The following is a 24,465-nucleotide window of genomic DNA, read 5'->3' as shown; positions in this document are numbered from 1 at the left end:
GTAGGCAAAATCAAGGAGTACCTCAAAATTGTAGCGTACAGCGCAAGTTGTAGTAGCGATTTTCCTAAGTAAAAGTAATTCATTTAGGAAATGCTACAGATCAGTATAGTGCAAAAAGAGCCAAGCTTGGCTGTTGTACAGACGTTTGCTTTCCACGAGCTTATAATAACGAACTGTATGATTTGATATGAACCTAATTCAATTTTCAAATTTTACCCAAATTCAGTAATTCTAATCCTAATCTGATTTGGAATAAACCTTACCTGCATATATATAATTATAATCTAATTTGAAAAAAACTGGAGCTATAAATCTAATTCTATTGTAACTTGGAAATATATCTATAGCTATAATTCTAATCTATAATTCAAAAAAGCGTAAAATTTTCTAGTTGTTCAGGACCATATACTGCTGCTGAAGCTTGTTATAAGTGTCAGATTTTCTATCATGCTAGCAAGATGTGTGCAATAAATTCTTCTTTTTTAGAAGATTCCAGACGGCTAACCGGCTGCCCATCTCATTCAAAACGTTGTTTCAATGTGTTTGAATGACTATCGGAGTATCCGACTTTTTTTCGTTTCATGGTTTACTTGTGTCCATTATGTGTGTTCCATACTTTTATATAACGGATTGACTCGTTAAAGATATACAACAGACATTTCAGCGCGTGCTTCTAATTATCACAGATTTAGATATAGTAGATTTCAACGTGTGTGTGTAGCATAATCCAGATACCAACTTCGGTGAAGAGAAACTTGCAGAGATTTGAGTTTGAGTTTATAGTTAGATTCGATCCAAGATTGGTGTCGAGATGACTTAAAATAGTATTTGCAATCGGACGCCCATCTGGCTTGTGAGTTTGAACTATAATATGCAACCTATTTCTAAATAGACAACAGTGAATTACATTGTTAACAAAAGCTGCTAATTGGATGTGTTAGAATTCGGCCAGCAGAGGGTGAGGGTTCATTTACCAAAAAATACTACAATTTATTCATTCAGTGTCATTATTCAAAACAATGCGAAGCATTTACATCACATTAAACCCAGAGCCCCTTTGCTATGTAGGCGTCAAAATCTAGCCCTTAAATGGGATACAACGAAGCTGGTCTTCGTCCAGTGCTGTGGGCTGTGTAGCGTGACATTGAGCCTTGGCGTTTTGACAGCTTCGCTGGCACGTGCCTGGAAACCCGCGCTTTCTCGGCCTCGGCAAGCCAACGAGAGTTCGTATTTCACTGCGTTTTTTTTCAATATGTTGATTGGAAACACCTCCAAACACGGCGATCTGCTCACCACAAACTGAAATGGCAGGTTTCAAGTCAAAACTCGAGCAAACAAATATTGAGTGCTCCGATTATTCCCTAAATGCCTGCCTTGAGCCTCCACCTTTGTTCATCTTTTATGGGTGACCGCTAGTCACGTGGACTGATTGACATGTTTTACGGATTATGGATTGACATGTACGACATGGAAATAAAATGAAAGCACCAACCGGGTAATTTGCAATGTGACATAATGGCAACAAACAAGTTTTGAACAACCTGGAATCCGTTACTTTTGACTTTAAATGTTGCAGCATTCTTTGCTATTTGGGCTTACCATATTTTGGAAATCTAAAAAGAGAACACTTTTTCAGAAATTTGAGACTTGCAAAACCGGAAGTTTTTCCCACTTTGTGATCGGTCGACTAAAAAAAAAAAGAAAAGGTCAACACCGCTCAGAGCTCAAAATGCCCCTCCACATTGCTAGGTGGTTGACTATAAAAAAGGTTAATTTTCCGCTCAGAGCTCCAATCCGAAATAATTGCCGGAGCGTCACTTCTGTGCTAATTTACGGCATATCACTCGCATTTTGCTCTGAATATGACTTAAATTTTCAGAAAAGAGGACAAAATCTCAAAAAAGAGGACAAAATGCCGTCCTCCGAGGACACTTTCAAAAAAGTCAAAAAAGAGGACAAATCCTCTTACTATATTTGCATTATTTTGAATCCATGCAATACGACCTATATGTAGGCTACGTAATCACTGTAGACCAGGAGTGTCAAACATACGGCCCGCCAGACTATTTCATCCGGCCTGCGATGCAATTCTGAGCAATTTGAAAAATTATGTAGCCTATCATCCAGTACATTTCTAACAAATGTTGAAATTTTTGGTAGGAAGTAATTCGATTAAATAATCCCTCAAGACAGCAAATGTCTAGCGTGTCAACTGTTCATAGGCCACGTTATAACTATGGTATGGTAGTTTCACTTTACTCAACAAGTTGGTGACATTGACACCCAATTCCGAGAAGGCAAAATTGAGAGTTTATGGAAAAAATTACCGAAATGTAGTTATTCACTGAAGCCAAATCGCCATTGCAAAACCGTTATATGCAGTGCTGTATCACTTCTGACTCGAAGGCTCATCACGACTTCAAGAGAAACCCGTAGCGCAATTTCATGATAATGAACTAAATTGTCCGCGTTCAAGATAAATATGTCTTGTATAGCCTACCTCACCCCGCATACGCAAAGCTAACAGCGGATTACGACTAAAACAAAAGGATCATAGCAAAATGCCAACTAATGGCCGTTAGAGCCACTGTTTTAGTGGTTTATAACCTGGGTTGTCATACCGTCGTTATTTCTAAGATTTGTCCTAATTTTGAAATGCCAGGTCTTAGAAAACTCGGCTGTCCTTATTTTTTGTTATATTATTGTTTTCGACCTGCCAGTACCAGGTTTTCGCTGTTTAGTCTGCAGCAGAATAAGCTGTTGAGAAGGCAGCATCTATTGTGTAGTGAAAAAGGGAGCAGTGCAGTCGAAACTTGGGTTAAAAAGTAGTCAAGCAATAAATCATTGATAAATTTATATAAATTATACTGCAAATATAGTTTTTACTACTAATAAGGTTGAATCTGATTATAACTAAGATGTGCAAGCATGAGCAATGAGCATTCTTAACGATTATGAGTGAGAATTCAAATGTTTCAAACGAAGCTTGGAGGGCGAGTGTTTCGCTCATTCGCAAATTGCAATATCTGCAATTGTGACATTAACCTGGAGGGCATGGGATAGACCGCTATACCAACTCACACAGAGTATGTACAAAAACGCTTTTTTGATGCTAATCTACCTTTTCGACTGTCCTTATTTTTTGGTCCATGTCGATGGCATCCCTGTTTATAACTCTTATTTCAACCTGCCAATCATCGTATTTTTGCCCAATCCCGTTATTTGCGAATAACGTTGTTGCTAAAATAGAACCCTGATTATGATAGGGTTACCATACGTCCCCTTTTAAGAGAATTTGTCCTCTTTTTTGACTTTTTTGAAAGTGTCCTCGGAGGACGCCCTTTTGTCCTCTTTTTTGAGATTTTGTCCTTTTTTTGAAAATTTAGGTCACATTTTGAGCAAAATGCGAGTGATAAGCCGTAAATTAGCAAAGAAGTGATGCTCCGGCGGGTATTTCGGAGTGAAAAACGGTGATTTGAGCTCTGAGCGGAAAGTTGACCTTTTTTTTCGTCAACCGCTCACAAAGTGGGAAAAATTCACCTATTTTTGAGAATTGTACTCCGGTTTTGCAAGTCTCAAATTTCTGAAAAAGTGTCCTCTTTTTAGATTTCCAAAATATGGTAAGCCTAGATTATGATATGTAATATAATATAATGCGTGATAATAAAGTAGGCCTACTCCAGTAAAACACAAGGCATTGGATTTCGAGGTAAGAATTTGAAATCATTTGAATGGTGCGGCCCGCGAGCGTTCCGAAGGTATGTATCCGGCCCTCGACGCAAGTTGAGTTTGACACCCCTGCTGTAGACAGACAGTGTTGGGATGACTCGAGTCACATTTTCGTATGACTTGACTTGTCTCGAGTCACTTTGCTAAAATGACTTGACTTGACTTGACTTGACTCGGCGTGTCAGAAATGAGGATTGACTCGTGACTCGGAGCAAAATTCACGAGTCAATTTCAAGTCATCAAGTAATCGATGTCGATAGAAATCATCGTATCTTGCATATGTTCGGATTGTTCGCGAAACGATGGTGTAACCCGTGAAAGCGACCACAAACGAAGTGATCGAAGCTTACGGCTCACGTTGTCGTAAACTAGTATAGTAAAGTAATTTAATAGCAAAATGTCTACTTTTGTTCTCTGTTCTTACCTTAAACAAACCTTTTGTTTTATTGAAATTAAATTCGAATATAATTTATATAGTCCCCAACCATTTGCGTAGGCTCAAATTGCATCATATCAATTTGTGAATGGATAATGTGTTGCATCTTATCAATTCTTTTCTCTATTCTCTATTTTGGCTAGTTATATAAACTGAGGCTATGCAATTACTTACGTAGTTTAGCAGTTCTACGTATATGTGAGCAATACAGCGCCTTCTTGCGTGTACATTTAACTCTATATCCGTTTATCGGTTAAAAATCAATGACCAATCAATCTGTATTTTAGACAGGTAGCAAAATGCAACGACGTAAGCATGCCTCATACTTCGAAAAGGCAACTTGACTTGAATTGTGACTTGACTCGTGACTTGACTTGACTCGACTCGACTTGACTCGAGTCACCTCCAAAAATCGAGTGGCTTGACTTGACTCGAGTCACTTTCGAAAATCGATTGACTTGACTTGACTCGAGTCAAAATGTGCAATGACTCGAAATGACTCGTGACTCGAAGGTAGTGACTTGATCCCAACACTGTAGACAGATAAACAAAGCAGACTTAAAAGTAAACGCATTTGCGGCTCAGTTTGTGCAGCCTGTGGGTTTACTTCACACGCGGGCTGCATTTTGCTCAGGCCTGCTCTATACGGACGTGGATATATATTGGTTATCGCTTACCATGTAATTATATGTAGGGTAGGCTACCTAAACGACTGGATTATCTATTATGAATGGACGCTGACGCTGTATATTAAAATTCATGTGCTGTGAGTGAAGACTCTCGTGTAGAGTAGGTGATTTTACACTGCATATTAATATAATAGATGATTTGGCAACCCAAAAGCGGCTCGATTTCAAGACCAAAAGAAGTCGGGAACAATAAAACTAGGGCAGCATAAATGTGACGTGTCTGTAGCCCAATAATTTCAACATTATCTGGCCTGTAAGTTGTAGGCTCTTATGTACCGTATGCGTATTCTATCCACATATTAAGTACCCATCAGACATGGGGTGATTACTTCGTGAATGTAATCGATTGCTATTACGATTACTTCTGAATGACGCGATTACGATTACGATTACAGCAAAATCAGGAAGTAGTCGATTACGATTACATTGGAAAAGTAATCACGATTACTCACGATTACATTTATTTTGCATCTTAAAAGTTATATTGGAAGACAATATATGGATTGTGCTAAAAGGCCTAATGAGATAACAACTATCTTTAAAAAAGATGCGACATATGTTTGTAACGTCATTAAGTAACCATTGCCCATTTTATAGAGGACGATTTATCGCACCCAACGATTTGCATTCTTGCTACGTCCACAGCTGCCGCACCCTAAATTTCCTTATAGGGTGGAGAACGAGCTCGAAAGGGAATCAAAAGTTAGTTAATTAGCAAACCAACACAAATTATAGACTATCTTCGAGAGATTTCATGAACTTGAAAATTGTCTACGAGCATCGCGATTTAAATGTCTCTATATAGCTTGATTTTGAAATACTTACGTCTCCTCCTCAAGAAAAAAAAGCATGCATAATTTATAGTTACAGGCATTTAGGTGCCAGTCAATACCACGCCACGACACACCAAAATACATATGCAGTTTCGGCCAACATGCGAATCTACGAAGTGTGCTACTAATGAAAGACATTGGCCGAAACTTGGGGTATGTGTCCACTGTCCGTTGTCAATAGCCGCGCTGGGTGGGCGTGACTAATAGTCTGGTCCGTCCAATTTGAGCACACAATGCAAATGCCACCCGGGCACCCACAAAGCATTAAAGACATGGCAATTTGTATCTGCGTCTCACGCAAGTATTTCTTTTAGTCTGCTTCGTCTGGGCCACTACAATATCTCTTCGATTATAACAGACCGGAGGTCACGAATTAACAACACCCCCTAAAGTAATTATTACAAGATACCAGTTGTTATAATTATGAATTACTTCCCCCCAGCTCATCAGGTAAATCTGACAATTGGGGGCTGAGAGAGGATTAAAAATGAATAGTAATATAATGCATTTACCAATTATTGACAAAATTAAATCTTCAACTTGAAAATTTACTACCCTATCGGGACCCAAGATCAACGTTTCGAGTGGGGGACGATTTGCTGTTTTGGTCCTGATCTATCTACAAGCCACGCTAACATTGTATATAAGCCGATGGCTATGGAGGCAGGTCGAAATGTTGAGTAAAGCATTGTGAAATAACGCGCCCGTTTCAAGTACAATCATATGAGAATAAGATAAAGTGATCATAAAATTCTGCCTTCAACCTAATACAAATAATGTAATACAAGCGGCTATTGCGAGAAACGGCTAGTTTGTGATATAAATCCGCAGCTGTTGATTTTTAATGCTTCGTCGCGAAAACCGTAATGTTTTATTTGACGATTAGGCCTACAAAATTTCAAACCTTTGTCCGGTGTCCGTTCGTGCTACATAAGCCTACTGCTCGCCGAGCAGCAACGGTCAAACTGCGTTTAACTAAGCATAACCAAACAGCAATACAAAAGTTACTATTTTAAACTAGGAAGAGTGGTGATTAACTATCCTGATAACGATATACAGCAGGGTGAGAGTTCTTACAATCACACCAATGTACAGTACATCGAATATCTATTCACTATGTGTGGATTGCTGGATACTTCATACTTACGCAATGACGAGCAAAGCTAATAGGCCACTTCTGACGTAATAATGAGCCGTGTCATTTGGAAATCTGACGTTTGCGCTATCACTAACTGGTATAATCCTTGTTCACGTTCACGAATGTTCAGTTTATGCCATAGTCCTGTACAAATAAAAAGTAATCGTTCTATCACAAAGAAATCGATTAAATAAGGGAAGTAGTCAATTACGATTACGATTACTTGGGAATTTTTTCGAATGTAATCGATTGCGATTACGATTACTTGAAAATGCCGTAATCGTCGTAATCGATTACGATTACTAATCGTGATTACCCCATGTCTAGTACCCATACCAAGTATTCGTGTAAATGAGGTGTATATGACATTACATGCAATGCATCGGTGTGTACAAACATCGGGGAATAAGGCTAGCTTCGATCCACATATAACATTGTCATAGGCGGTAATTTTGATGCAGATCGAATGTCATCATGCAAATTCCCCAGCAGAAGATGCCATGTGGTAACTTCGATTGGAATAAGGATTTAAGAACGCAGAGCTGACTCGAACCAGCAACCTTCGTGTTGCAGCTGCGGATCGGCGTACCGCTATCGCCGCCTCGCAACACGCGCGCGTAAACGATGTAATTCTAGCCAAACAAAAAACAGACGCGGTCGTGTCATGTATACGTCTATAAACTTGAATTTAGGCAAACCACTTCAATACTAACATTACGAACTAACATGTAAAAGAGTTTTAGTCAGGCAGTGTCTTGGAATAAATTTTCATGAAACACCATCTCCAGATCGAGAAAAAATAGTCCCCGTGGTTCGTGACTGGTTTCAACAGCGAGACTACTGCCCAGTGCTCATGCAGCCATTCACTCTCCGTCACAGCCATAGAAACTGTTGTCAGCGTTTCAAAATACATAACTCCAGAACTTGCTTGCTATCGTAAAGCAAAAGAGCGGTTCTGCCACTGCGTGTCACGGTCGTAAGCTGCGAAGAATATTTGGCGCAGAACTCCCACCCTTCGATCAGTGGCTCGTGAAAGCGTTTGTCCCCTGCGTATCGGACTATGAGTTGACGCTCCCTCTTGGACTTACAAACCAGATCGCTCTTCCCGTCAAAGTTAAAATCTCCCTGAAGTAAAACACCGCCGCCGCACCGATCGAAGGATCCGGACCACACTTTTTTAAATCCGGAATTGCTACCATAAGATAATTGGTACACTCCGTAAGCGTTTAAGCAAACAATGTCCAGACGGCCGTCGCCACTGAAGTCTCCGAATACCCAATTTTCCGTTGTAAAAGCGACGTTACATACGTCGTCTATGGCTAAGCTCGTTCTCGATGTAGCGAAAATGGCACCTTCGTTGCACTTTCTCGGGCCGCAAGGTTCGGTCTCGACAGGCGAAGAACATTTACCACCGGTACACGTCCTTTTTCTGTACCCTTCACAAGTAGCAGAACATTGAGACCACGGCCCGAAAGTTTTCTGGTCAGCGAAACAAGTGTTTAAATCGCATTTTCGCATTTCAACTTCTTTCTGCGACGACGTGCCGCATGCAGCGACTGCATAATTCTTTTCATTTTTACATAATCGCGCTCGAGACTGCAAGCCGGTCCCGCAAGTCTCTCGACACGCAGACCAGTTGCTCCAATCATGCCACAATCCGTTCTTCTTGCAAATCGGCACGTAGCATATCTCGACCTTGCCAGTGATCCATCCGCATGCGTTTGGGCCGCTCAGACAATACCTATACCGAAATGCTTCACCTATTCCAGTCTTCGTACATGTCACTAGGCAAGGACCAACTGGACCCCACTGACTCCACTCTCCTCCCAGGCAACGTGATATTTCACAGTCCGATATTTCGAATGAGTCTCCTTTGCAATATTGTGAATGTTTGTTTTCTTGGGATACGCAGTATCGATGTCGAGTCTTCTTACCTACTCCGCACGTTACATCACATTTGCTCCAACCCGACCACGCACTCCATTGTAATGCGGCACCCGACGTGACTTTAGAACACTTATATAAAGCGTTCAATTCATAAATATCTTCAGCAGAGAAATCGCCCCCCCCCCTAGCACTTCGCCAGTGAAAGACTTTATAACATCTACATTGTCGTTTATTGAAAAAGAATTCGCGAGGTAATGCATAAGTGACCCGAAATCATACTTCGAGTTTAAATCTTGAACCCGATACCTTAATATCTTTCTAAAATTGTGTGTTTCGGTCTTCCTAATCATTGCCCAATTAATTTCTACGTACGCATCTCGGTCTGGGCGTGACTGTTCATGGAAGAATCCAAGTGCGTGCAAAATCTCGTGCTTTGTAGCACCAAGGCGGCAAAATGGATTTAAATGGATAACAGACTCTTTGAATTCGTCCGGTATTCGGCCTACGTCGGCTGCGCACATGAGGTCTTTTTTAAATTTCAAATGCATACCTATATGTCCGCTCGTGATCTTTTCGAATTTTATGCAACTAAAAGCTTCAATAGAGGCGAATGACTGCATAATCAAGTCCTTCTGATCTTCGTCGAGATTACTCGCGAAATCATATTTAACAACATATTTCTCTCCAACGATTTGTCGGTCATGGATTCCGTGTCCCTTGACAGCGGATCCTACATACGTAGCAAAGTCTTCATCTGTAGATATGTAACCATACTCCTCCATCATGTTTGGTACTTCAAACTCTTTAAACTGAATGTCGCCTTGGAAAATGCCCTCCTCGGCACAAGCACATTCTGCCGGACAGCCTGTTTCGTCGGCGGCGAATCCAAATGGACATTGTTCCGAACAGAGAGTAACATCAAAACTACACCGAGACAAAGCGCACATATATATATCTTGGACAGAAGGGGATGGTATGTCACATCTAAAATCGGAATCTGTATCGATGCTTACAGTTCTTGCCGAGTTGGACGTCGAAAAGATGGCGATCGCAGCAGCACTGCCGCATAGCAATATGCTTACAATTAAAATCTTCGCATTCGTGCTCAGAATCGCCGGCGGATGACCATGTTTGTTTTTCAACGATGCACGAGTTGAGTGCTTGTTCGCAGTTTTCTTCATAGCCTTTTAGTTTGAGCATGCGCTACATACATAGGTACTAGAGAGGTGTAAAGAAACATACCGTTAAAAAGTAACAGTCAAGCTTTTCTAGTAGCAGTAGCAGTTACCTGCTAATCCAAATCACAGTTAACAGAATAGCACTTACGCATACAGCCTTGACATTCAGTACATTTATCTCTGGTGTGTTTCATTATTCGAGAAACCAGAGCCACTACAGACTACAGTGCAGTCTCAACTAGACCACATCACATTCGTGACAATAGCGGTTTAACTTATCCTCAACCCCGACCCGATTTGAGTGAATGACATATTCGGATGCAAAATTAGATCTACATTTGTCATGAAGGGCATTGGGGGCAGTGGGCACTTCTGTAACTATACTCCGTGAAAGGATTTTCTTCAGGCTTATAGTAAGATGAACGGAAAAGTTTTAGGGCTCTGCCTTTATGATCATAACTTCAATCATAATTTATTGTTATTTAGTTTTAAGTTGTGGTTTGATATCGGCGAGTTTAGAAGTAATCATTTTTAAACTTTAGAAAACATTTGCATTTTTTCGAATAAATTAGCGGTCAATTGTTACGCAGGCTATATATACATTCAGTATAACTACTAAAAAGTAACAGTTTAAAATCAAAGTGAAAATTCCGAAAGTAGCAGTTCGTAACTGCTACCGCGTACTGCAAAATATCGCTTAAGCCAGTGGTTCCCAACCTTTTTTCACCAGCGTACCATTTCGAGGTCTTATGCAGTGCTCGCGTACCACCTAGATAAGCTTCGCACTTAGAAGACGGTGAAAAATGTTTTCACCATGTTGAGCTGCCGAAGGCAGCAAAACAGTAAATAAACTGCCTATTTTAAGGCACAGGATATGATTTCTGTAATTGATCCATTTCGAATTCTTGTGGTCAAATATATTAAAACGGAATTTGGTTAGGTAAGAATCCCAATGCTTTACGACTAGATCTCTTCGGGTAGGCCAGTCGATCTCAAACTTTTTTAGACACGCCCCCCTTTATGATAGTGAAAAATTTCACGCGCCTCTTATCGCTATATCACGAAATTCAACCAGAATGCTAGCAATCCCAACAGACAGTTTGATGGCATGGAAGGTTATGATTGTAGATGAGAGAATTCTCAAATATAAAAAATTTGGACCAAATACAGAGCAAGAAGTGTGAATTGGAGATAAATCGCGCATAGCGCGAACAAAATTTTTAGTTGACCAGAGCTTCGCGCCCCCCTTCAGATGCCCTCACGCCCCCCCAGTTTGAGAACCACTGCCGTAGGCCATCATTGGTGGGATTGCCCCTACCCACGAAGATGACCTTACCACGATGACGAATTCAAAAAGCTCAAAATCAACCCCACCTGGATTACTAACTCCTTTCGGTCGAAAAATCAAAATCTATTCGCGTACCACCTGGAACACCTTCGCGTACCACAGGTTGGGAACCACTGGCTTAAGCCCATCCTTAATAGGCAGGCCTACGGTACCGTATACCTATAGAATGTAAACGTGGAATGGCAGCGACCGATTTTGCAGCTTCGTTCCGCTTCGCTGAAGCTTTACTCAGACTTATTTTACGGCAGCTACTGTAGGATTTCTGGCAATCCGAAAGTTGTCTTCCAGAGCTCAGAATTTACTGAATCTGGTCTTGATCGAAAGGTACTGTCGCACTGATTCCGAAAATGTAAATAAAAATATGATCAGGCACTGAACCGCTTAGAGTTCGCCCTCCACGTCTGAATTATCGGCATTGTCCGAACAATCGAAGAGCCGCAAGGGGTCATTGTTATGGTCATTGTTTTGCGGTCATCCGATTGTTCTGAACAATGCAGAATTTAGATGTTGAGGGTGGTTTTTCATCTCACTACGGTGCTTCACCATATTTTGATTGATATTTTCGAAATCAGTATGACAGTAGCTTTCGATCAAGACCAGATTCAGTAAATTCTGAGCTCTGGAAGACAACTTTTGGATTGCAAGAAATCCTACAGTAGCTGCCGTAAAATAAGTCCGATTAAAGCTTCAGCGAAGCGGAACGAAGCTGCAAAATCGGTCGCTGCCATTCCACGTTTACATTCTATAGTATACCGGTACATCTCTTCTTCACGAACCTGTACCACCGACGTCTATAAATGTCGAGTAATGTGCCATCGATATCGGAAATTCATTTTTTTCTACTCTCTCCACCAGAATCGTACGGGAACACAGCCTCCAAAACTCACAGCAGGTCACAGCAGTATGTTATGCACTGCTCCAAAGAATGTAGGACAAGACGTGTGGGGAATTGTTTCGTTATACCATTGTTGCACAGCGGCAGCCATTTTGGTCCGAAAAGACCAAAAACAAGCAACATGAACCTGTTAGTGCGGCAGGGTTGAAACCAGAAGTTCGTGACCTTGCTTCTGATTGGGTCCATCTACTTTGTGAATGTCGGCAATGTCGGCGCAACGGCGGCAATGTAGGTACAGCCATATTTCTGTGAACCAAATGCCGGACACTCTTTAGCGCCCACTAGTGTACTTTAAAATGAGTTATGACGTCACAGTAGCAAAGCTTTGCTCATAGACCAGAGGTGGTCACGACTCACGAGTCACGATCCGGTTCAGGAGTATGCGGCTGTGTGCTGTGTAACCCAAAGAATATAGCAGTGACGTGCGGTCCAATGGGGCAGGTGAGGCAGTGCCTCACCTGTCGCCAGGGCGAATAAGTGAAAATTATGAAAACCCTCCATGAGTCGATGATTATTGATATTTCACATAGATGTTCATAAATACCTAAATTTGAACATTTTTTCACACAACATAATCGATTTGCATATTTATTATTCAAAAATACAGCGCGAAAGGAGAGTTGCGGCACAGGTGAGGCACGGAAGGGACGTGCCTCACCTGTGACAACGCAATTCATCATAAATAGCTCGGAATTCAAAACAATTGCTATCAATCAAATGCTATCGTCACACTGATTCCGAAAATCCAAATATTAACAGTGTCAGACCACCGGAACCACCTCAAAATCACCAAGGAAGGTGACATTCGGCTTTATTACAAACAATGCCATCGCAGAGAAACAATGGCCAGGTGAGGCACAAACGAATTTGCCTCATGCACTATTCGCTAACAATTGGACAATCGCAGCACAGTGAAACGCGCTATCGATTTCGGAATGCAACAGTCTTGTTGGAATGATATAGTATCGACGGTCAATGCGTAATGCGGAGCAAATGCGTTCCCTTTATGCAGCTGTTATTTGTTTTCCGTTATTATGGTATGTGATAGCTACTTGCATAGGCTGCATTGTTGTTGCTTTATGCTTCGAATAATTTATACCGGTACTTGAGAGATAGTGGCCCTTTTCATACCGGGGTTCCGGGAATAACATTTCTCGAAAATGTTTACCGGAACCCCTCTATGTGAACATAACACTGGTGTTTCGGGGCGGTATGAACGCGCTTATTTTCGGAGATTTTTACGGGACCGACTGAGTATGAACGCGAATGGCGCAGCTGGGTTTCCGGAACGCTGTCAATCAAACTTTTAATTACGGTAACGCGCTGTTCATTCAGGCTGCTTGTATTTCGAGGTCAGCTATCTGCGGCATTTTGATCTTATTGTGTAATGGTGTTGGGTTGGGAATGCATTATTCTTGGAGATATATTCTGTATGCTCACAATACGTAGTCACTGACTACTAGTCAGCTTCTTTTTTCTGTGGTTTTGTAAACAGAGCACAGCTAAAAAGGTACAACACCATCTCCAAATGATGCAGCATTGGGTGAGTTGCCTGAAAACTTTCGGACTTCAACACTAATTTGGTAGGTGATCTCTACCCTTACCAAATTTGTTATATCAAAGGCAAGTTTCTAACCACGGATATGCTGTGCGTAGGTCAGTCACCGTCATATATACACCTACTGAAAAGGGGATTTAGTAACATCTGCTTTGATAGTGGCAGCACAGCAGGGAATAATGTCCTTAGCTCTGACTCACTAACCAAAATTCAAATTGTACCAACGGGCTGGTAAGCCATCGTACATCATCCAAGCCATAATTTGGTTTTCACCTATGCCTTCATTTTCTTGTTACAACCAAGTCATTCCTTTGTTATGCAATGTTAGGCAAATGTAACTTAATCTGATCTTTTCGCAGGTCTAGATGGAGGATACTGATGAAAAAGGTGGAACTGTGCAAGTGTGCATTAAGTTATAGTTTCTCTCATGAATAAAATGAAACAGCACAAACACATCTGGTTAAGCAAGAGCATTGTTTATTGAGAAAGTCACACAGGGCATTTCCGACGTCTGGGCCAGCGATACTTGGATCACCACCAGGTCTTGTCTTCATTGCGTATACCATCCTCTGTATCATTCTGGCCTTAGCGGATTGCAGTTTATGAGAAAAGCTGAACACCGCGCCTTCAGTCGACCAAAATCTTTCAACCTTCATGTGTGCTTTGCCAAGTTTCTGAAAACGCAATTGTGAATTTTAAGGGCAGCAGAAAGGAAATTTATATTACATATTTGAAATTAGCTTTAGCTTATGCTCTGTGTTTCAGGGAAAAGGCTCCATGAGCTGGGGCTTAAAGGGATAGGCTGCGTCATCAGTTATGTAGGCTAGTACGGAACCCTCTGGCTCCCAATCATGAAGTCATCCTGAAAAAACTTGAATGCAGCAAATGCATGTTTGGTACAAATGTTGCTGTGGTAATTTTTTATCCACCCACAACACTCAGACTTGTACAAAGTACTGGAATTTCAAAATGCGCAACTTCAACTAGAACTACTCAATTTTTTAAACTAGCAACTAGAACAGCGGTGGCCAACCTTTCCAGCCAAATCACCACATTCGATTGACGAACTATTCTGCCAGCCACTAGCCGCGCGAAGCACGAAAATTTTTTGAAGTTGATAAATTAATAATATTGTCACTTGACTATATTGCAAGCCTGCTGTATATCGCTGGGCTCAGTTTGCAAGGACTGGACTATTCGGCACCTGGACATATCGATATCGAAAGCTTCGTCCAACATGCGGCAATCATTTTGTGCCTAGGTTTCATAGTCGACGGTCTTTCTGCGAGCGCAAACGGGAGGTCGCGAATATAAATATAGTTAGACTCAATCTGATAGATTAGGCGTTCTTTCATTTTCACAAAGGGCTAACAATATTATAAAAGCAAGAAATCGAGTGACAAGATGTTGCGCTAAGTGTGTAGAAAATTGATTAATCTTTTGATTAATCGATCGCAAAGTATTCTGCTTTATTGTAGTGCAGTGGTCGGGAACCTTTTTCGTCCGAAGAGCCATTTTGGCCCAATTTTTTCCATTTCAACTCCCAAAGAGCCATACATGTTAATCAACTGTTACGTCGCAATTTAAAATTTGTGACGTCATGCTAGCACTTATACAATCTCACTACAGGGCATTCATCGTGTTGCCTCTATTTTTCTGTAAAAACTCGTACTAATCATGCTGGTATAACCTTATTCGAGCATGCAAACCTTGAGTTACGAGAACGTAGACTCGTAGTGATCCTCCTAATGCGAAAACCCATGATCACATGCGTAAGTGGAGCCAAACATGGGCACTACAGCAGTATATACCCAATGTAAGGAGCGTTACATCAGTGAGGCAATTCGTCACCTGTCGCCAGGATGAGTGAACGAAAATTGTGAAACATTCAATTGCTATTGGTATTTTTTATCGATGTTCATGAATGACTGAATTTTAAACATTTTCCTCCCTAAATTAGGAAATTTGCATATTTCTTATTCGAAAATAAAGCCTGAAACGATAGGCTATGCACAGACGGGCCAAGCTTCACCACTAGTACCGCAATTCATCGTAACTAGCTTAGAATTTATAATAACTGATGTTAATTGAATGTAAGATGGTTGCACTGATTCCAAATATCTAAATACTGCTCGACTTTTCAATTCTCAAAGTGCAAGGCGAGAACATATAATGTTGCGCCACACGCCTACATTATGTCGTCGGTACTACAAAATGACGTACCTATCAAGAACATGGATAGTAGGGATGGTGTGAACATGAGGTTCACGTTCGCGTTCTGTGTGTGAATCTCAGAAATTTAGAGGTTCACGTTCACAAATGAACCTTGGTAGGTTCTGCACTGTGAACCCTTTTCACATATTACAATTTTTACTTAATTATAGCATCTTTGTATGAAATTTATTGCATTTCAACTGCGGGCCACTCTATCCATGGCGCTGACATGAGTATAAAAAATACCAAACCAGCATGCACCTTGATAATCTCATAAATTTTACAGGCTTTGTTACAAATGTACCACATGTTGTCTGCGAATGATGCTTATTCAGCTTCAGCATTGTGGCATTAGGTGGTCCGAGTCGTCGCTAGGTAACGTGTACGTACATTAATATATATCACTTCACTGAAATGTAGGGTCGGAATTAGCAATATGACGTCACTTGGGACACACACAGAACCTTTCAAAAAGGTTCGAGTTCACACGAACCTGAACCTTTCAGATGTTTACACCATCTTCAGTGGATAGCTATGACGTTGTTTGTAATTCGAGTTTGTAATTATGAACGTTACCTCCAAGGCAGTTCATGTCGCGCCGTAGATCACGAAGACAGTGCGCATTTATTTGATAACTGCGTTGTCATATGGGCATCGCCATGTCTGCTATTCTCTTTCATCAATCAACGTATTGTGCAATCCAAGATTTCGAGTCGGGTACATCGAATTCGTGAGTGATATTAGTCGCGGGGCGACAGTAACCTAAATTTGGGGATTTTGAAAAGGGGGTCCGAGCCCCTTACCCCGAAGACGGCATTGTCTTTACCTCTCAAAAGACATGTTTATACAGTCACGAGAATAATTATTCAGGTCGTGATGAAAATTAACGAACAAGTTGCGGCAATATTGATCAATTCCGTTAAAATTAAATATTTGGCAAAGAGCCATATCTTATACCCAAAAGAGCCATATATGGCTCGCGAGCCATAGGTTCCCGACCGCTGTTGTAGTGTATGAAGATCTACCAAAATGTGACTGGCTCATAGACCTACCAATGCGTCGGAACTGATATTTCAGTCATCACATCTCAAGTGCTGCGGCCAGACTAATCAAATTTTTGATTGGCCTTGCAAGTTCACAATCTGTGCAATCCATTTTTGATAATACTACTAATTTCGGAAATTAACTCGCGGGCCACGGGTTGGCCGACCCTGAACTTTTCAAAATCTGCTATTAGAACTAGAACTACTCACTTTCAAATATCCGCAACTAGAACCAGAAACTATTCACTTTTTCAAATCCAAAACTAGAACTATATAGTTTTAGTAACTAAAAGTAACTAAATAAGTAGGTTGATGTATATGTCTGACTACACTACAATAAATATACAAATTTGGTCTCATTTTCAGCAATTTCAGTCAAGTGAGCAGGGTTGTAACCAAGTCACAAGTCGATCCCACTTCAATAGTTTTGACTAGATTCATGTCGAGTCATTTTCAATTTATCACCGAGTCAAATCCGAGTTCAACTCATCGAGCAGAGCGTCGAGTTCGAGTCATGGTTTTATGACTCGAGTCCAAGACATTGTGTTGATTGCTCAGTTTCCAGTTTAACTCTATTTTCCATCAATTTGGGTCTTACTTTTGAGACAGAAAGTAGCCTTCTTGGCAAGAACAATTGGTCTTTCAGACTTCTTTTTCTGACATAATGATTCAAGACCAAATTTGTCTGACCTTTTTGCAGTGGTATGCTACGCAAAAACTGGCTGACATTCCGCCATGACAAATATAGAAATATTACTATGCACTAGGGCTGGGCAAAATTGAGTACCTGAGTGATTCGATTCTGAATCACTTATTACGCTTCGAGTCGATTATCATCATGATGACATCACAACACAATGTACCATGCCAAAATTCAAATGTGTAGGCTACCTTTTATGCCACCATAAAGAACATAACGCCTATTGTCCGTCACATTAAAGATACTTTAATGTTTTTTTGACCATACCGTTTTCATTGCACTGCTTGACGGTGTTATATGGGATGGTCATGACTTCGGAAATGTGTTATTTCCAGCAACGTTTGTAGCTTTGTACTATATCTCGTATGTTGCGACACGGCCAATCAAGGTTTCAAGGCTTACTCAGTGGAAAAGTTAGTAAATCAACTTTCAGTATAATTTCAGTAGCCTACTCGAAAAGTAGTATTTTACTACTCGCCTCGAATCAATAAAGTTAATACTCGATTCAGATTCGAGTACTCGAACCATTGTGGCTAGCCCTACTATAGGCACCAGCAATTTTTATTAAAATCAACTTGTGACGGTTGCCTTCTTAAAATACATCTGATGTTTACCTGGATCTATAAACGATTGGCTTCATTGGCTAGCCTCCAAAGAGCGACAGCTACTCAGCAAGCAAGAGAAATTGAGTTCGTGTAATTTGCTTGCTGCTTTTCGTTATGGTCTCGAAGCTCGTCGCAGAGTATACCAAATGTTTCTCTCACGAATTTCTCGATTTCCCTGGTTTCTCTGTACAGTGTACATAAGTGTACAAGTCATCTATACCCACACTGAATGTACAGAGTCGGTGCATGACGAGACTTGAAAAGACGAATTTGTCACCCATGATATTTGTAATACTAGACACGATGTTATCCATGATGGATGTAATGTCATACACCTCGTTTACGTGATTACTTGTGTGGGTAAATAATCGCGAAGTAAACTTGATTTGTGCGATGTCTTGTTATTTTCCTGGAGACACAGGTTGCGGCATGTTTACTTGAATATGGTTTATCGGTTCAGAGTTGATATCCGGATCCGGTTAATACTTTCTCGGGGTTTCCGATTTCAAACTGAATGGTGTGGTATGTAGGCTATTGGTCAATAAAGAGCGACACAACATAGTAAACACGTGTGAGATAGATCACAAGTAACCCGGAGTTGTTAGCCCGATGGAAACATAAATTCCTCGATTTCGGACTACCGTTATCTGCGAGCCAAACATTTACCGAAGTCGAGGCGGTGTTTTATTCAGACACTTTGACTCTGGAAAATCCAAAGCACGAACCTGGACATCATAGACATATCGAAACCTATTGTCCAATTTCCAAAACATGCATTTCGGTGTACAAGGGCATATTGTTATTTCATGTGGTTAACCGATGATATTGATGTGATACGACTGATGCAGGAATACTCTGAAACCGGTAGTCCGTGTATATTTACGTCACTGTTCGTTGTAATCTATTTCAAACTGTCGTCAATACAACAAATTCCAAGTTGGCGGGTGTGTTTGTCAGATTTCCAAATGAAAGTGGTTTTGTTACTCTAGGGAAAGATAGATGGCCAAGTGAAAATGTATTGTTGCACTGGGTAAACACCAGATCTCCAAAGGAAAATGATGTTTTTACTAAGGTAAACGACGGACCGCCAAGTGAAAATGGTTTGTTGCTGAGGGAAAATATTTTTCCAAGTGAAAATGGGTTGTTGCTCAGGGAAAAAATATATTTCCAGGTGAAAATGGTTTGTTGCTGAGGGAAAAAATATATTTCCAAGTGAAAATGGGTTGTTGCTCAGGGAAAAAATATATTTCCAAGTGAAAATGTATTGTTACTATGGGTAAACGATAGATCTCCAAAGGACAATGGTATTTTTAGTCAGGTAACGGTTGACCTCCAAGTGAAAATGATAATTTTACAGAGGTAAACGTCAGTTGTCCAAACCAGTATGATATTTTTACTTGGGTAGGTATCTTGTGTTCAACGCTGGTAGTGTGATTGGTCTTGTTAAACGTAGTTGCCCAGTTGTACAATATACTTTTCGTGCGTATACAATTACGAAGGGGCGGAAAATGAAATTGCTATTATGATCGTCAGAAGATTGTTGTATGTTGATTTGATTTGTCGGAGTAGCAACCCTATCATTCGCATATGACCAGCAAAATCATTACCGCGAATACATGTAACTGGTTCGCTCGGTCTCGACCAATGCAAAATAGATGATTCGTTTTTTGAAACCGTAGCGAAGACCACATGTAAATCGATGCGATAGACTTCTACCCCCCTTACATTCAGTCGTGTCGTGTCCATTTTAATACGGGATCCACAGGTATGACATGCACACACTAACGCCGTGAACAGAAATCGATGATTTTGATTAATAAAAATATTTCTTGACTACATCGGAATGTCTATGTTGTAGAAAGTAAATACTTTTATGGAGTTGTGTGTTTAATGAAAGCGATTGGTTACAAGTATGTGTTGGGGAAAGAAAATTTATTTTTCTGTATGTGACAGTTTGCGACGAAATGAAAATAGATTCGTGGTTTTAATTGAATTGTGACTGTGTTGTTTTAATGTACGTTTCAACAGGCAGACTTGACACTGAACAACAATTCGACTCACAAAAAATGTTTGTTGTATGATTTGTCACTGGTGTGCAAAGGGTTAGGAATATTTTTGTATGATAATATCTTCTAGCTGTTTTGTTGTGAGTGCAATCATGTGATGACTCATCACTTTTCGTTAGCAAAGTAGATTGATCTATGTGAAAGATGTAAGGACCGTGACTAGAAAACATATGTACTTTGTTGTTGGAGTAGCTGATTTACGGCTATGGCGTTGACATAACCCTCTGGAAGTGAGTATGCTTTTCTTTCACGAAAGTTTACGTGGCTCCGTTGTAATAAATTTGTGTTAACTAAACTCGGATGGATACCGCAATTGTGCTAGACTTACACATGGTATTCGCATACTGTACACATACAAACTTTTGTGTAAACAACTCTGATGTTTCTGTTAGTCCTAGTTCTGTGTTGAACCATTTGATTATTAAGATACATGAACAGAACACCCATTCAGACAATAAAGTTCTTGTGATATCGAAACAGTTTGAAAGCGTCACCAATCATTGCGTATGTTCGTAGCATGAGCGAATATTTTCATGTGTCATGAATATCTTTCGTATACACTTAGTATGAAATGACATGTGTGGAATAATAATTAGTGTCTTACAAAAGTAAAACTTGTTGTGTTTGATTGCATACTTTTTTATCGTTGTTTGTTGTTGAAAGATGGGTGAGTTTACATTTAAATATAGTAAGCGGAAAAACTCATGTAATAAATTTTACTCGTTTGAAAATCGACTCGCGTGAAAATACCGGTTAACAGTATCAATATGAATGGTATATTATTTTTTGGGATATGTACCAACCTTCTAAGTATAACTTGTCAAAAATTTATCATGCCATAGAAAAGTCGGTTGTTACGAGTTCGACACAAATGTACTTCGATTATTACGATGATGGAAATTACGATCAACGGAGTATTTCGAGGTGGATGTGTATCGTTTGGTATGTTCCTAGGGTTGTTCAAAATTTGGAAAATCTTACAAATCCTCCGTTGTAATGTCTTATTCTATAGATTATTGATAAAAAAACGACACTGAGCCTAAAAGAAGCTTACAGGAAGGCCGTTAAGATTTCGTGCAAAGCGTTTGAAAGTAGCTGCCAAAGAATGGGCGTGCCACCGACCATCGAGCGGCGAGAAGACTAGTAATCACGAAACCACGGCTCTTGATTGGCAGATCGGCTATGCTTCAATGAACACGGCAGCAGCTACTTGCTGATTATGTGATCAAGGAGTCTGCTACCGGCGGCGATTCTGAAAGCGCATTGTATGTAGGCTGACAATTAATGATTTAGGATTGATTCAGGGTATGTTGAGGTACGAAATACATGCTGAACAAACAACAGCTGCTTCACATATCCGTCTAAAGCATGGCCGCTTTAATGCGAAGGACACCGCCGTAGCCTATATGCCTTGTTTTCAACGAGGGAAAGCATAGGCGCTTATGCAAGTGGCGACAGATTCCAAGTTTCAGAAAGGATCTATCATTATTGAATACAAATATAAAACTTAACAATGACACTACTTTGTCTGTGTGATCTTATTGGGCTCAGGTTGTAGTACATAGTTGAAGTTTTGAAAGCTCTAAGGATCGGCTGAATCAGCGGGTTATGCTTGGCACTTATCAGATGCTTACAGCAAATTGTATTCACTTGCAAGTGTTGTCAAAGTCCTTAATGCTGACGCAGAAAAGGGGTGTAAAAGTAAGCACATACTATGCTGGATATGATATGTCAAAGTCCTAAATAATCGTGCAGAAAAGGAGTGTAAAGGTAAGCACATACAATGATGCATAGTGCACAGTATCCAGCATAGTTTGTATGTCATATCCAGCATAGTCTGTGCTTACATTTACACCTCGTTTCTGCGGCATCATTAGGGACTTTGTAAACACTTACAAGTGAATTCAATTTGCTGTAAACATCTTATAAGGGCCAAACTTGACTGTCTGATTCAGCCGATCCCTAGAGCATTCAAAACTGCAACTATGTACTACATCCTAAGCCCAATAAGATCACACAAATTATATTGTCATTGTTAAGCTTTATATTTGTATTCAATAATGATAGATCCTATCTGAAACTTGGAATCTGTCGCCACTTGCATAAGCGCCTATGCTTTCCCTCGTTGAAAACAAGGCATCGGCGGTGTCCTTCACATTAAAGCGGTCATGCTTTAGACGTTTTTGTGAAGCAGCTGTTGTTTGTCCATCATGTATTTCGTACCTCGACATACCCTGAATCAATCCTAAATCATTAACTGTCAGCTTACATACAATGCGCTTTCAGAATCGCCACCGGTAGCAGACTCCTTGATCACATAATCAGCAAGCTGCTGCTGCAGTGGTCATTGAAGCATAGCCGATCAGCCAATCAAGAGCCGTGGTTTCGTGATTACTAGTCTTCTCGCCGTTCGATGGTCGGTGGTACGCCCATTCTTTGGCAGCTACTTTCAAACGCTTTGCACGAAATCTTAACGGCCTTCCTGTGAGCTTCTTTTAGGCCCATTGTCGTTTTTTATCAATAATCTATAGAATAAGACATTACAACGGGAGATTTGAAAGATTTTCCAAATTTTGGACAACCCTTTTGTTCACCAATCACTAAATGTCGGTTGGTTAAACGATACATTCACAAGTTTACCGAAATCTTGATTTACAAACGACAGCTTGATGATGTAAAGCTCAACCACTCAAATGTGTTCATTGCAAAGTATTTGACCGAAACAAAATATCGAATGGAGACCAACACATTGGTTTCATTTCCGAGTGGGTGAACATTTTTTCTGTTGGACCTATATGATTTACATTTAGAAAAACGATCTACACCGATTAGGTGACACTGTTTAATATCCAGCGAGTGAGTGAACTTTCTTAGGGTTTTGATTTACCGAGTTAATTATCAGCGATGGCCAGGTATGATTTGTATTTATAAAAAGCGACCCACGCCGATTAGGCGACACTGTTTAATATCTAATGAGTGAGTGAAATTTCTTAGGGGTTTGATTTATCGAGTTAACTACCAGCGATTCAATCACATCCAAGTAACGTATTTTAGTGACCGAATATTGCGACGAATGACAATGGGAAAATTTCCAATTTCTCTGATCGTGTGCGTTGCACAAATAGTTCTAGTATTCAATCAGTGAACATCATACAAATTGACAACGACTTTCCTTAGTTTGGTTACATGATGACAATTATTCTGGAGGTTCAAATCGATATCGCTACTATGAACAGCAATACAAACACATTTTTGTAGATTTCAGTGTAGCACATACTTCGATATTAATGTTATGGGTTTTTGTATTAACCAAGACCAGTTGAATAGAATCGATCCAGTAAAGATACCTCTATTTACTTTTTTGATGATCAAAGTCTTAACGTGTGACCTCGTAATGGTTTTACATTTCACGCATTTTCGACAGAGAGTGTGAACAGAGTTTAACACAGATTAAATGACACCGCCCCGGAGCCCAAAGTGATATTTTCGTACTGGGTGATGTGCGTATGTTTCAATTCGATGTCGCAGATTCCGACAATAAAGTATTGCACCGGTTGTTAATCAGCAAACGAAATTGTTGTTTCATCTTTAGTTTGGTTACTGGAAACAATTACATTTGTAAAATATTTTCTGATATCCGCGATACGCAGAGTGATATGTACCAAGGTGGAATAATTTCTTCAATCATGAACATTTCAGACACGCATAGTTTTACAACTCGATATGTTGATAACAACGGTACTGAAAAGATTGTTGTTGTCATAATAACCTTTACCACAACGCCGGGTCTAATTAAAACGAATAATTTAATAATCAAGTCATGATCAACTATTACATATGGTACATCAATGTATCAATCCTTATGTTTACAGAATGGTAACTTTCGATATAACACCAGCGTTCGATTGTAAAAAATGAAGTCGCAACTATACGTTGATCAGACTTTCAAATCTCGTATACTCAAACATATTATGTTAATCTCAAGTCGCCTGCACCGAGTTGTAATTACTTTTGTCTTACAAAATATATCGAGTAATAATAACTTTGTCTTGCAGAATATACCGCGTAGTAATTCCTCTATCTTACAGAATAGTAACGACTTTTAAAGTTGAAAAAAAAAAGACGCGTCGTAGGGATATGAGTAAA

The 24,465-nt window shown here is 40.1% G+C and overlaps 2 long non-coding RNA genes and 1 pseudogene across 3 annotated transcripts in view; 1 reads left to right on the top strand and 2 right to left on the bottom strand.

Annotated features, from left to right (window-relative positions):
- The window catches only part of LOC145440793 (uncharacterized), a 69,739-nt gene extending 55,593 nt beyond the window's left edge, over nt 1-14,146 (top strand). The window contains exons 1-2 of one of the 2 annotated variants that reach the window (XR_013915615.1): nt 12,848-13,676; nt 14,051-14,146. This is a non-coding gene — a long non-coding RNA (uncharacterized LOC145440793). Of the gene's footprint in view, nt 1-12,847; nt 13,677-14,050 lie in introns of those variants that run through there. The other variant, XR_013915614.1, reaches the window with a different exon arrangement.
- Nucleotides 7,488-10,129, bottom strand: LOC145441461 (uncharacterized; annotated as a pseudogene).
- Nucleotides 14,147-18,449, bottom strand: LOC145440794 (uncharacterized). The gene is made up of 2 exons (XR_013915616.1): nt 18,263-18,449; nt 14,147-14,365 (listed from the first exon to the last, which is right to left on the bottom strand). It is a non-coding gene; the product is annotated as an uncharacterized LOC145440794 (long non-coding RNA).
- Between the last annotated feature and the right edge of the window lie 6,016 nt (nt 18,450-24,465).

The sequence above is a fragment of the Botryllus schlosseri genome, chromosome 6 (assembly GCF_051294905.1).
Source record: "Botryllus schlosseri isolate E-star chromosome 6, Bs_hap1, whole genome shotgun sequence".
Classification (NCBI taxonomy): Eukaryota; Metazoa; Chordata; class Ascidiacea; order Stolidobranchia; family Styelidae; genus Botryllus; species Botryllus schlosseri.
The sequence above is the reverse complement of the archived record's forward strand: the minus strand, read 5'-3'. Positions and strand labels throughout refer to the sequence as shown.